At 34.4% G+C, this 15,863-nt stretch overlaps 1 protein-coding gene across 1 annotated transcript in view; it reads right to left on the bottom strand.

The window, feature by feature from the left end:
• AGMO (alkylglycerol monooxygenase) overlaps window positions 1-15,863 on the bottom strand; it is a 374,037-nt gene that overhangs the window by 133,132 nt on the left and 225,042 nt on the right. The window lies entirely within an intron of this gene.

Genomic DNA, 15,863 nt, shown 5'->3' with positions numbered 1-15,863 from the left:
TTTGTCTCAAGAAACTTTTTTATTTCCACTGTAATTTCTTCTTGAACCCATTGGTCATTCAGGAGAGTGTTGTTTAATTTCCATGTGTTCATGACTTTTCCAGTGTTTTTCTTGTTATTGCTTTCTAGTTTCATGCCATTGTGATCAGAGGAGATATTTGGTATGATTCCAGTCTTCTTGAATTTGCTAAGGCTTGTTTTGTGGCCTAACATATGGTCTTTCCTAGAAAATGTTCCATGTGCACTCGAGAAGGATGTATTCCACTGTTGTCAGATAAAATGTTTTGTATGTGTCTGTTTTGTATATGTCTGTTACATCCATTTAATCTACAGTGTTGTTCAGATCACTGTTTCCTCATTGATTCTCTGTATAGATAATCTATCCATTATTGAGAGTGGGGATTAAAGTCCCCAACTATTATTGTATTACTGATTACTTCTCCCTTTAGCTCTGTCATATTTTGCTTTATATATTTAGGTGCTCTACCGTTGGATGCATAATATTTATAAATGCTGTATCTTCTTGATGGATTGAGCTCTTTATAATTATATAATGATTTTGTCTCTTTTTACCACTTTTAGTTTAAAGTCTATTTTGTCTGAGTATAGCTATTTCTGCTTTTATTTTGATACCATTTGCTTGAAATATCTTGTCCATCCCTTTACGCTCTATGTGTGTCTCTAAGGCTAAAGTGCATCTCTTGTAGGCATATTGTTGGATTTTGTTTTTATTATCCATTTGAGTTATTCTATGAATTTTGATCAGAAATTTTAATCAATTTACATTTATATGAAATTATTGATAGATAAGGACTTACAATTGCCATTTTGTTAATTGTTTTCTGTTTGTTTTATAGATCCGTTGTTCCTTGTTTTTTACCCTGCTGTCTGTTTTGTGTCATGATGTCTTTTGCTATCAGTATGCTTTAACTTCTTTATAGTCTATAGTTCTTTCGTGTAATTGCTATAGGATTTTCATTTCTGGTTACTGTGAAGCTTACATAAAATATCTTAGAATTTTAACAGCCTATTTTAAATTGATAACAGCTTAACTTCAATAAAATTTCTAAACTTTACACTTTCACTTCTCTTCCCCTCATATTTTAGGATGTTGTTTTTTACAACTTACATATTTTTATATTGTATAATAACTAAAACAGATTAGACTTGTAGTCATGGTTATTTTTACATGTTCTTTTTTTAATTTTTAAACTAAAGTTGTGAGTTATGCACCAATATTATCATATTACAAAATCTAACTAGACTATATATTTACCATTAGCAGTGAGATTTGTGCTACCCTTTTATGTTTTTATGTTGTTAATTAGCATTATTTTAATTCCACTAAAGAACCCCCTTTAGCATTTTTTGTAAGGCAGGTCTTGTGGTAATGAATTCCCTTAGCTTTTGTTTGTTCAGGAGTCTTTATCTCTACTTTGTTTCTGAAGAATAGCTTCACTGGATATAGAATTCTCAGTTGACAGTTATTTTCTTTCAATATTTTGAATATGTCATACCATTCCCTCCTGGCCAGAATAGTTTCTATTGAGAAATTCACTGATACTTTTATGCGGGTTACCTCCTACATAACTTTTCTCTTCTCTTGCTGCTCTTAAAATTATTTTTTGGTCTTTGATTTTTGACAATTTAGCCCTATATGGTTTCAACCTATTTGGAGCCTTTGGGCCTCATGGATCTGTATGTCCATTTCTCTCCCCATGTTTGGGTAGTTTTCAGCCACTGTTGCTTTAAATATTCTATCCCTTTATCTTTCTCTTCTCCTTCTGGAATTCCCATAATGCAAATATTATATATTTTCATTGCATCCCGTAATTACCATTCCCATAGTAGGCTTTCTTCACTTTTTTTTATTTTTTTTTTTGATCCTTTGGGTAATTCAAATGTCCTGTCCTCTAGGTAGATGAATCTTTCTTTTGTGTGGTCACATCTACTTTTGAAAACCTCTATTGAATTCTTCAGTTCAGGTTTTGTATTTTTCAACTCTAGTTTTTCTGTTGCTTTTTTTTTTATGGTTGCTATTTCCTTGTCAAACTTCTCATTCTGTTCATACATTGTTTTCCTAGTTTTGTTTAGTTGTCTGTTTGTGCCTTCTTGTAGTTCACTAAACTTCCTTAAGAAGATTATTCTGAATTCTTTGTCTGACAGTTCATAGATCTCCATTTCTTTAGGGTCAGTTATTGAAGCTTTGTTAGTTTCTTTTGGTGGTGTCATATTTACACCTGTAATGACCTGGAATACATTCTATGGTTAATTGGGAACAGGTATTCTCAAGTATGTATTAATCTACTATAGCTTTGGCTACAGTCCCTTCCATTTGCTGCTTTGTAACATTTGTGTATTCATACAGTCAGATAACCTACTTTTTCAGGGCCATTATTACTGAGGATAAATATAAATAAAGAATCTCCCTGATTTTCATATGAAGATTTTTCTCTGGAATAATGAAATAAGCCTGAGCTAAAAGTACCATTGCACATTGAAATTAGTCTACCATTTTACTTGTTGGTTTTAAAATAAACAGAAATCTAATACAAAATTATCCATAGCCTTCAGCAATCATCTGAAGAATATTTAGCAAACTGAGGAAAATATTTTTTTGCACTGCAATTTCCACACAGTATCACTAACAAAAAATGGAAGAGCAAAGTTTTTTCTAAGTTATCTGACTAATGTATTTTGATTAAACACTTTCACATGCTGATTGTAAACCACTCATGTGTCTCACATTGAGACTTCTTTCTGTGAGTGACACCTCAGTGATTTATAATTGACACTTTAGGAGAACAAAGTGGAAGGAATATATTCCTCTGGTTGCCTTAACTCTAGGCACATTGACAATAACAATGTTGCTGAATATGGAGAACACTCTCTGTGCACAGCTATTATCAGTTTTTGGCACAAGGATTCTCAGAGAGCCTTGTTAAAGACTTGCTTTCAATTTATATCATAGATACTGGGATTAGTATTTCAATATCCAGTGTTCTCCCAGTCACAGATTTGTTTCAGAGCCCACTCCAATGACCTGACTCCATTTCCACTGGCCTGGAACCCTTCTAAGCTCCATCATCACCATTAAGAAAGCTTATCTGGAAAATGGACTTATAGCAAGCAAACTTTTAAAATCTGTTTTGATTATTCATTTGTTTGGAGTGACTCTAGGTTGAAAAGGGTGAAGTGATTATATGCAGGTGCAATTAAATTCTCGCAAAGCACGATTAGGATTATTATTGTCCCAGGCCTATCTTTTATGTTCTCACACATCATGTACTGAAAAATCTCATAGAGTCAATACTTCATTTCCCAAAGATTCCTCAGAATCGCACTCTTCTTAGTGAATTAATCATATGAATGTAAACCAATAGTATCTATTTAATCTGTTTTTCAAAAATTACATAGCCAGTATGAAACCTTAAACATTGAAGTAACTTTAGAAATCAACTTCATTCCCTTGACTTTACAGATGGTGAAACTGAGAACTAAGTGACTTTCCTCATGTTGTTAATTCATAACATCCATGTGTCTGGAACCTGATGCCAGTTTTTTCTCCATCTCATCACAGTATTTTAAACACTTGTACAAAGCTAGGCTGAGCCAGTATCAGACACTGTCATAAACAAACACAATTTAAAAGAGGTAGTATCCTCTTGGGCTGTACACTAGATCAAATTCCTTACAAGTACTGAATTTGGTAGGAATAATATAAAACACAGCATAAGCTGTGTTGAAAATCCATATTAGCTTTTAATCTGTATCAGCTGATTCCCTGATCCATTATGTAAGCGTGAAGAGAAGATAATACCAGTTAAACAGCAAACTTAGGAGTCACAAGTAAGGGTGTCAGGTGGTAATTCTCCATCAGCTAGATCCTTTTCTCTGAGATTGCATGTCCAAATGGTTATTAGCGGGTTCGCAACTATCAATGGGCTTAATACCAAACAGACAGATTTTGCTCTTAGTTCTGAACATATTTAGAAAACACACGGGATGTTTCATCTCAGAGAAAAGGAATGAACAAATTAGTCAGCTTTTCCTTTCTGTAACAAGTTGATCACAAGGAAGTAACTTTTAGAATGTTCTTAAAGGCTGCATATAGCTTTTTTTGTTTTACTCAGTAAAAGGAAGTTTGGCTCACCAATACATGCAGAGCATATGGAGGACTTTGAGAAGGATAAATAAGGCATTATTTTTGAAAGATGGTAATTAAGTTGTTCAGTCTTGTTTCTTTTGGTTTTTGTTGTTGTTGGTATGCTACTTTACCCAGCAAACTATTAGGTAATATATGTCTTTTTGACCTTTATTACATTGTGGCATACATGTGACATTAGGTATTTTAAGCAACTGAGTTTTCCAGCCTACTTAAAGTTATTCCATGAATATAATAAAATTGTATGCTATATTAGGTACACTTGATAATACAGTAATTTATTCATTTAGTCTTACTAATATACTTCAATCTAGAAACCAGACTAACTGGTAGGCAGATGTCTGCACATGTGGTAAGAGTTCTCATAAAAATGCAAATTTAAACTTACCTCTGTTGCCGTTAAATATGAAGATACTACCAGAGAAACAGACACAAAATTCCTTTTACATACCTCTCCACCATTATATAAGTAGAAATTGCAATACTTTAAGAGGAAATAACAGGTGCTTAAAGTTCCATTTGACTACAGAAGTAATAGGTAGTTCTGGGAACTAAAATTCTGTTTTTAATGGTGATCCTCTGAGAAAAAAACTTGGTAATATTTCTTGAAGGCATGAGTGAAAATTTCAGTGCTAAAAATGTACCATTGAAATTTTCTCTGCTTTTTGGCCAGCAGGAGAAACAGAAGCAGACTTCCAGGAAGCATGTCATGTACTTAAGGAAAGAAACGGACATGTGCCCAGTGATAATTTGAATACCTGTGTTACTCTGCCTTTTAATTTGGCTTTAGGAAAATCATGTCATTTTCATGCTACAATAGCTGATGTGCTTTAATTGGACACAAAATATAAAAAGAAGCTTATAGCATCTTATCAAATGAGCATTAATAAAAGCTTACCAAATAACTATGGTTAAAAAGGAAAAAAAATCTTATTATAGTTTTTATTAAATAACATATACACATATAGCTAGAGAGAAAAAGAGTAGGCAAACGTATTACACAGTATTAATTCACATTATTTTCAGAAAATGGGTTTTGACTTCCCTTAACCTTGACTATCTTTAGTTGTCAAGCAATTAATATGACAGAAGAAATAACAGATGTTCTTTTACGATTAACCTTCAGAAAGGAGATCCCCATTTCCAGAATTTATAACCATTTGACACAATCTATTAAAGCAATGGAAAGATTCCCCCAATCAGAGATCTCCAGTTTGCTCACTGCAGATAAAATAAATATATAATCCAAATTTAACTTCATTTTCAAAGGCATATGAGACAGTCTCCTAACGTGTCTTGCCTATTTTTAAAATTTTTATGACGGTAAATAAACCCTGGAAAATTCCTTCTTAGATTTTACCACCTGAAACTGCAGCTGTTGGCTGCCACTATCAAAGCCTCACAACTCCAAACTCACGTGCAAACCTCATCAAGGGCAGACATTTCTAATTGATTCCAGAAGTATTTCTTTTGCTGAGATCAGGGGGCAAAGGAAGAATAATGAGCAGCTTTTTAGAGGGAATTGGGGGTTAGGGTGTTGAGGGGAGGGGAAGGGGAGCTTTTAAAATCTTGGGTTTGGCCAGAAATGCATAGCAATTTTACGGTCAATTGGTGAGAGCATCTGGAACCAGGCATTCTGGCCTCATAGTTGATGGTAGTGAAACCAGCTTACAGGCAACAGCAAGCCCATAATGAGTCCCTGTCATGTACTAGTGGAAACCATGCTGACATTCTGCCAAGTATCCCTGCACCTTTTTCTCAGGGTCAGGATTCCCCTTAGAGCCCTCATCTACTGTGTGAAATCCTGTCCACCCATGGATCTTAACTTATTTTAGCCATTCTTAAAGGCAATGCAAAAAAGAAAGACTAAAAATTAGAACTTGTGTATGTTTCATTCCTTGCATGAAGACAAGGCTTTATATCACAAGGCTGTGTTTGCTTTCATTTGGGGGATATATTTCAAACGCAGTGGGTCATCTTGTTAGTGTATACGGAGAGTGTTGGATGCTCAGGTCATAAATCACAGCACAGCTCGTGGCACACTCAAACTAGAGAAGGCAAAATTTGAGGCTCTTTGTTATTTCAAATGTAAAACAGGTGATTATAAAAAAGGACAGGATTTCTTTTTTTTTTTAATGCCAAGTCGAAAACCAAGGTGATGTGGAAATAATTTCTTATGAGTAAATGATGTTTACCTTAAGCTGCTGCTCGTAATTCACTATGCTGACACTGGTAGATTATACCCACAAATAAGTCAGGTAAAAGGACAGCCATGAAAAATGTAGTGATGTGAGTCAACAGGATGGAAACTGGTTCAGTGGTCAGGAAGGGGCGATGCAGAACGCTAGACTTCTAACATTCCTAAATTTTTGTTTTTATCTAAGCAATATAATTAAGAGAGATGGTATCCATTTTAGAAATCACTCAAAATTCCAAAGTTTGTGATATCGAAATAAATTCAACATGTTTTCTCTTCTAGTTAATCTCTGGGCAAGTAATCACTTCCTGTTTTCAAACAAGAGAAGTGAAACAAGCAAAAAGCAAAAGCAAGGAAACAAAAACTAAACAAAAAGAAAGGCATTTATAATATTTTTTAAAAACAATATATTTTGATGTAAAATTTTCATAAAATACCTATGCTTTGATGATTTGAGTATAAGTTAACAGAAATATGTAAAATTAGTGTTCCTCATAATTCATATAGTATTAAAATGTAGGGAAAAGTGCTTGATGGTGAAAATTTCCTTGAAGATAAAGTATTTGCAAAAGCAACCGTATTTTGTAGATGCCCAGGCTAGTACTTTTCAAATAAAAGCCTAAGGGAGAAGGGACAGGTGGGTAAAATATATAAGATATATTTATATCTCTTAATTTTTAACCATCTTAATAGGAAAATATGATACATAGAAAACGATCAGGGATTAATATTTTCTTGTATGTAGATTCAAAATTTATTTAAAAAATCTCATACTAGGGCCAGTAAATTTCAGGAATTTTAACGTGATCATCTACAATCCACTGTGTCAAATGTAGTCTCTTTGTGCTATCGTAAAACAAAAAAAGCAGTACTATATTCTAATATTGTTTTATTTTGGTTACCAAGTATTTTGTTGCTCATAGAAAGAAAAAGTAATTATTTCTAGAAAAAACACAGGCAGTGGAGTTTTTAAAAAGGAGCCTCATATAAATCACCCCAATCGTTTATTTTCACTTGCTACTAATCCTGCTCCACATTCAATGCATTACTTATGTTCTATCCACTCTTACAGAACAGTATATGAATGGACATGAGAGATACATGTGCACTGTCAATGAGTTTACACACATAAAGCTCTCTGCACAGGACCTGGAACAGAGTATTTGCTGTTTGTATGTGCTATACATTGAAAATTTTATATCTTTAGATAATAAAAATGCAAGGAATATAAGGGAGAGTGAAAGAATAAAAACATTTTAAAAGAAAGTGGCAATGATACTTAAATTGAATTAGAGGTGAAGGCAGAAGAGTGAAAAACTTTCTTATATGAACACACAAAAAAATCTAAAGGAAATTTGCTAATAACCTCAATGCTTGTGTATTTTATACTATTCCGTGAATGTTGCATATTTTCCTAAAAATAAAAATCTCTTATGTCCTATAAAACATATACTCTAATATGTCACATGCAGGTTATTTTCAAATTTCTTAATTTAAAGAGTACAAAAGGGATTACATTCTGGAACAGTGATCTGGCTGGTGAAGTGGCTTATATTCACCTATTGGATAAATAGCTAATGAACAGGAAATAATGGCTAATATTTGGGTTGTTTAATAGAAGACTCATATATTCTCTGTAACGTAGCATTATGGACATAGGAGCATTTCAGTATTTTAGCAGTTTTGATATAATGTAAAGATTCTGAAGTAACTTTGAGTACTTTCTCCTAAAAAAGGATAGGAGAAATTCTGATCTATGTATTTAAAATTCAAACAGCCCATAAACCTTGCTAAAGAAGTCAGGCTTGTGGAATTAAACTTCATATTATATGTTAGCTTTTTATTTTTGCATAATTATAGACTAGATTCATAACCCTGTCCAAGATTCATATAGGCTTATACTGGTAGTTACAGGAAAAACTGTAGCTGGATATATTTAGCACTATGTATATAAGAAAAAAGTATATGTTTATCAGAATTCATAATAACGAATGGTAGTATCATGTTTATGTGTGGAGGTAGTATACTATTATATGGCATTACTCTGTGGAAATAAAACCTATCTGAGTTCAATCCAGGGGCAATGAGACAAACTACAAGCTGGGGAAAGATACTTTTAACAAATATAAATGACAAAGGAATGGTATCATACACAGAATTTCTAAAAAGCAGAAGAACTAAATAACAACCAAATAGCAAAAATGGGTAAATGATATGCAAGTGCATATCACTGGAAAAGAAACATAAATAACCAATGAAGATGAAATAATGATCATCTTCAGTAATAAACAAGAAGATGGTAATTAGGAATACAATGAGATATCATTTAATCCCCCAGATGAACAAAAGTTAAGAAAGCTGACAATTCTGACTTTGAGGAGGGAATTTATACTCTTTTAGTGGTAAATTTTACAATAACTTTGGAAAACAAATTAGCGTTCTCTTAGGAATATAAACGGGCCACATCCTACAATCCAACAATTCCACATCTACTTGTATAACCCCAGAGAAACTACATATATGCCATGTGCACTACAAGACCTGTGCACGAATTTTCATTGCAGCATTGTGAAAGTAAAAGCTAGAAACAAAGATTAAAGAATGGATATTGGATATAGTCATACAATGTACATAAAGTACAAATACATGCAATAAAAAGGCTATATTTTAGAAACAAAACGTTCAGTAAATTAAAGGAAATTGCAGGAAACTATACATATATGATATTTTGTTTTACTCAAAGTTTTTAAATAAATCAAATATTGCTTAGTGATAAATTTAAGAATATATGAAAAAAATTAGAATTTGTTTAGAAAAAGCATGACAATGATAAACACAAAGTACAAAACAATGGTAGTATCTGTGGGAGTGTGATATAGAGTAGGATCACCCAGGTAGCACATCACAGTGTTAACAATACTTCACTGGTATTGTAATATTTATTTTTAAGGTGGGTGGTTTTCATTCTGTCTTTTAAAAACTATTTTATATAACTTAATGTATAAGAAATACTATAATGGAAAAATTATGAGTTGATATGAAGAAAGTATTATTTAAAACATATAGGTACTTTTCATAAATGCAAACTTTGTACGGTTGGTAAAAATATTTGAGGTTTGAATAATATTGAAATAGATTAGTCAAAACTGCTCTATATTGAATATCATAAGTCAGTGCGTGTGTGTGTGTGCGCGCGCACACGTGTGTGCGTGCCTGTGCGTGTTATTTTTACACATAAATCCGTAAGTATGTTTATGGCAGACTAGCATATATTTCATGAAAAAAAGTTGGTTGCAGTCTATTCTCCACATTCATAATGAGGACAGATGTACAGCTGAAATGAACCAACTAAGATGGCTTCAGGCAACTATGTCTACATCCTGTGATGTACTAATCATCATTGTGAGATGAACCTAAATAATTATAAAACCCAAGTGTGGTAGATTAGATAATGGCCATAAATTCATCATACCCTTTTATAATTGCCTGCTCTTCTAATCAAGAGATGGAGTCTATCTTTCTACTCCTTGAACAATGGCTGGCCTGGTGATGTTCTTTGACCAATGGAATATGGAGGAAATGACACTTTTTGAGTTCCAGAGCCTAGGCTTCAAGAAGTGTGGCAGATTCAGTTGTCATGATCCTGAAATTGCCAGGTTAAAAACCTGGTCTGGTCCACTGGAAAGAGGTCTTGTGGAGTGAAAATAAAGGTGTTCCCATCAACAGCCAAAATGGACATCCCCTCATGTGACCCTTGTGTACATTCAGCCCAGCTGACCCTTAAAGCTGAATACAGCCTGATGCGTGAGCCTACATTAAAACAGCGGTAGAAACACCACAGAATTGTGAGAAATAATAAATCTTCATTATTTTAAGACATTAAATTTGGGGTTGGTTTGTTTTGTAGGAACAGATAACTTAAACAGCAAAGAAGGTTGAATTTTACTAAAAAGAAGAAAGGAAGACTCCATGAAACATGATGCTGCCAAGAACTGCTAAACCTCCCTTCACTTCCTGACACACGCATTTTGATCAACCATTTGGATAACAAGGGACATCTGAATAGGCATGCCTTGTTATTTGAAGTATTCAATATTTAATTCAGCATTCTATGTGAGGTGAAAATTCCAACAACTTGCTCTCTCCCATTTGGGTGATTATAGCTGTGGAGGAGGTGCTGTCAGTGTTCACTCACCATTTACTGAATCAACAAATAAATGCTGAAGTCTTTACCATATTCTATTGGCTAGAAGCATTCGCAAGTCTCACTCACATTCTGGGGCAGGGGATTATATAGGCTGACAGGTCATAAACAGCAGAGGCAGGGATTATGGGGTCACTCAAGGTTCTGTCTGCCACAGTTGGAGAGAGTACGGACGATAATTCAGACAAATACTTATATACATATAAATACTAAGGGGAAAATTAAATCAGGGGTGGACGAGGTAAAATTAGAAAATAACAACAACAACAAAAACGGTACCCAAGGAAGGCTGGTGGCATTTCAGGTAAGAGCTGATATGAGGGCAAAGGCCCTGTGGACTCCTGGGAAACAGCAGGCAGAGGTAAAATCAAGAGCGAAGGCACTGAGGCAGGGTATACTGAGCGCGCTTCTAGAACGCTGCGCACGCCCGGAGCTCAGCAAGCAGGAAGGAAAGGAGCAGAAAATGTGGCCAGGGCACCAAGAGGACATCTACTTTTTCATCTGACAGAAGTAGAGTATCCCGGATGAGCCTGGCTGAATCGCGTAAAAATCCTTCAAAGAGGCCCTGAGCCCTTCCTGAAGCAAGAGTTTCTCTTTGGGGTTTGATGAAGTAGACGGCCGTGCAGAGGAAGCCCACATGGCAGGGACCTGCGGGCGGCCTCTGGGACCTCAGGGCAGCCTCCAGTCAAAAGCCACAGAAAGTGGGGCCCTAAGTCATACAGCTGCAAGGAAATGAATTCTGTCAACAACCTGAGTGAGCCTGGAAGTGGATTTTTCCACAGATAAGCCTCCAGATGAGAACACAATCTAGTGGACACCTGAAATGCAGCCTTCTGAGATCCCGAGCAGAGAGCATAGAATGAAACTGTGTCTGACTTCCTGACCCATGGAAACTGTTAGACAGTAAATGTGTGTTGTTTTAAGCCACTAAATTTATGGTAAGTTTTTTACAGCAATCAAAACTTAATACACTGATTAAAATCGAGCTCACAAAGGGAAGGCTTTTGCTATGTTTTTGCTGGATCAGGCGTTCAGTAAGTGTTGAATAAACGTTTCCTTTTGCCACTTAGAGCATTAGGCAGGCTGGTTCTGTCTTCTGTGAGCATGTGTTTACCTCCTATTAGGATCCACTCTTTGGGCTGTTGTCACTAGTTTCATCTCATCACTCAAACAGTCCATGGCCACCCCTGCTTCCAGACCTTTCACTGTAATCTCCCTTCAGTCAAGTGCTCTCCACCTTCCCCTCTGCTTGTTCAAATTCTACTCCCCTCGTGTGCACATCTTCAGCAGACATAAGTTGGTTCACCATTTAACAGTGATGTGTTTCCATTTTAATGATTCAAGCAAAAACTGTACGAATTTAGGGTTTTTCTGAGGTCTAAATTTATAGACATTGCATGTTCTTTAGGAATCAACTAATAAGCAGTTATTCTCAGGTTTTTGTTTTCATTGCTTTTAATGCCCTAGTTCTCAAAACATTGTTTTAAATGTGTGTATGTAGTTTGTGTATGTAGTGTGTGTGTGAATATGGCATAGATAAGTGGATACAATTATTACTTACATGCCAGATATTATGGTAGGTTCTACAGACTATCCTCTTTACTCCTTTGAACATAAAAACAACTTCCATAAGTTTTTTATTCTCCTTTTTGTTGAGGGAACGAAGGTGTGGTTATTTTAGATAATCCCTCAAGGCCATACAACCAATCGGCAGAGCTGGAAATGGCACTTAGATTTGTGTGACTTCAAAGCCAATGCTTTTTCCAGTACCCTAAACTATCTCCTCAATTAAATAAAAAGTTATGTGAAACAAAATATATATAGTATCAAAATATATGCAAACAAGTATTTCCCATTATCTTATATACCTATATACTTATCAAAATATTTATTCATCTTTGACCTTGCTATCTTTTCTTTAAGTGTCTTTCAGGTTAGACACGTTTAAAGCTACTGATGCAAGTTAAATCAATCACAAATTCATAGGTGATCTTAGAAAAAACAAATTGTACCTGAGCCAGCAGAAAAAAAAAATGTGTTGCTTATGTGAGTGAGAAATGAGTGAATGAAACAGTGAGGTGATTGGTTTTCTGTCAAATTTCTTATACATAAAACAGCTAGTTTTTTAAAAAGTATGTGAGTCAGTCAAGATATTGATTGATCTATCCAAAAAGAAATGTACAAGGGCATGGACTAATCATTTCAGGCACTAGATAGACAACTATGCTCTTGTATACCAGTAAATTTTATTTATAAATAGCAAGAGCACCACACCCTTACTTAATGCTCTCGTGGATCCAAGCTAAAGGGAATAAAACTTCCACATGGAAGTCACAGGATCAGATTCATACCTTGTATTTCTGACTCAGAATTGTAACTACCTAAGAGCTCTTTTATAATCTAAGTGAAAAATAATTTAAGATCACTTTTCCAGTCTGTGTGTGCTTGTGCGTATGTGTTTTTAGCTGAACAGGTGTGGTCAGCAGTACACTTGTTTAACGTAGGACTGTTGTCATGCAGACCTATGGAATTTGGCTTACATAATAAAGCAATATAACAGACAATCTCCAACCAGCCTTCGAGATAAACAGAGAAGAGTCATCGGGCTACAAGCTGATGTTGGCAATACATACAACATTGATTTATAAAGGAAAGAGGATTAATTGCTTCAATGTCTCTGATTCTAATGATAGATTCAAAGAAAAATGATGAGAACACTGTATCCTTGTAGAATAATCACTCCTAGTCAGTCAGTCCTAATTCATATTGAATGGAGTCACTGAGGCCATTCATTAGGTTTCTGTACAACTTGTGGGGTGCAAAGAACAGTTTTAGTAAAACTTTGATAAATGGCAAAGATTTACATAAAGTTCTAAGAAATAAAAATGTTAGGAAAACACAAATTTGAAATTCACAATTAGGAAACAAGATTTGGTAACTGGTTTTAATTTTTAAATTTTTGAACTTTAAAAAGAAGTGGAAAAAAGCCTATTTCACAGGTAATAATGTTGATAATAAAATACTTGCCCAGTCTTTACCACATAGTTATTGACCTCTGGTCAGAGAAGACTTATTCAGGTTTAACCTCGGAAATTCAGTGGCTAATAATAGTAATATTTTAATAATGATAATAGTAGTACAAATACTTTTTATAACAACAATAATAGCAGTAATAATAGTAATATGAATAATGATAATTAAACTGTATCAAGTGCTTCATATGTTCTTCCTTTGTGTCATTTAATTTTTCCACCAAGCCACATGGAGTAGACATCATTATTATACCACTTTAAGGAAACGTTTTAGTGGCAAATCACAGGCAATATCTGTTCTTGAAGAACTGGCCATGTGTGTGCCTTTCTGGAAAGAACAGGTAAGCAGCTTGAAAGATTTGGCCATGGTCCTCCCTTCCTTGAATCGTAAACCAAAGATAATTCAGAGGTAACTTATTCAAACTATTAGTCTTTTCAGAGCACTTTGCAGCTAAATGGATAAGACCTTTTAGCTCTCCACATTTTTCAAGGTACTTTTGTTACACTGCATCTGAAATTTCATCTAAACCCCTTGAGGTAGGTGAGTACTGCTATCAATACATGGAAGAAAACATTGCTTAGTGATCAAGAGCTATGGTGTCAGACTGCCTTTGCTGTATCCTGACTTGTTTGCATATTACCTATGTGAATTCAAACAAGTGATTCAACCTGTTACTCAGTTTTCCATTATGAAAATAAGAATACTAATCACATCATAAGTTTGACATGAAGACTAAACGAAATAATGCAGGCAAGTCTTTTAGAACATAGTATGAGCTCTATGCATATTAGCTCTCGTTAAACCTATTTTACAGGTGAACGACCTAAGGCAGAGTCCAATGTCCAAAAAAGTGAGTGTCAGGCTAAGAATCCATTACCATAACATTAAGTTCAACATTGTTTCTCCTTCCCAACCCCTATGTCAGTAGTTCCCAAACTTGACTTTTGGATCTCGTGGCAAGCCAAAAAATTATTTCAAGGGACCCTTAAGCTCATATAAAATAATAATAATAGCACCTAACATTTATTAAGCATGTACTATGTGTTAAGCACTGTACTAAATCTCTTACATAGATTATCTCATTTAATTCTCAAAACCCTATTTGATAGACATTATTAGTTTATTCCTTTACAGATGAGGAAGTTAAGAATATTTAAGTGATCAAATAACTGCCCAAGGACACAGCGAAAGTAAGTTCCTGAGCCAGGAATCAAATTCAGACAATATGGCTTCAAAGCTCAAGTCCTAACATTCGCTTTCACCTACTGACTAATTTAAGTAAACAGATAGCGTTTCACCCCTAGAGTTCATCACCCTCAAAAGCTGGACACACTACACTGCCCTTCACTATCCCACCATCACAAACCCCAGTGTTTTTTGTAACTATTCCTTTTCACGTTTGCAACATGGACAACTTAAAGAACTTACATTCTCTCTTTGTTCTGGAGCATTTAAGATAAACTACCACAATATACCCAAGAGTAGGTTCATTAAATGGAATTACTCTCCTTCATGCCTCCAATTAGAAGGCCTTCCCTCATATAAAATGTGAAAATGCTATGTTTTTTTACTTTTAAGGGTTTTTTTTGCATTTATATTACTAAACTTCATTAAACATGTACAATTTATGCTTCATTATTTTGATTTTAGGTTGTATCCTGAAGAAACAAAAGACATGTAGACATATTAACTTTATTTAATGCCTATTTAAATATATATGTTAGATTAGATGATATCCAAGATCCTGGTACTAAGATTTAATACTTCATTTTTTTTAATTTAGATTTTTTAAAAATTGGAAATATATTTACATGGTTCAGAAATTTTAAGGTACCAAAAAATATTAACTTAATGAAGAATCTTCCCCCTATTCTTTTCTTCTAGTCACACAATTCACTTTCCCACAGGCAACCACGTGTAAGGATCTTGTTTATATTTCTGTATACATTTACATACATGTAAAAATATTTGTACATTTATATGCATATAACTCCCCTTCTTCATTTTTATACTTATATGCCTTGTATGGTAGCATACTTCACAGATTCTCCTGTTTCAAGTTTTATTCTCTTTCTTTCTCTTTCTCTCTTTTCCCCTCTCTCTCTCTCTGTTTAATATATACACACATGATGCAGCAAGATCAAATATATATGTATTTTTTATAAATGCTCCATACTGGTATTAAAAACTTTGCTCTTTCCATTGGTAAATGCATATTCTACTTTGTGAGTGAACCACAAAATTTAAGCAGTTCCCTATTAATGG

This window comes from Leucopleurus acutus (assembly GCF_964270905.1).
Source record: "Leucopleurus acutus genome assembly, chromosome: 9".
NCBI classification, from domain to species: Eukaryota; Metazoa; Chordata; class Mammalia; order Artiodactyla; family Delphinidae; genus Leucopleurus; species Leucopleurus acutus.
This window is presented reverse-complemented; position numbering and strand designations above follow the sequence as displayed.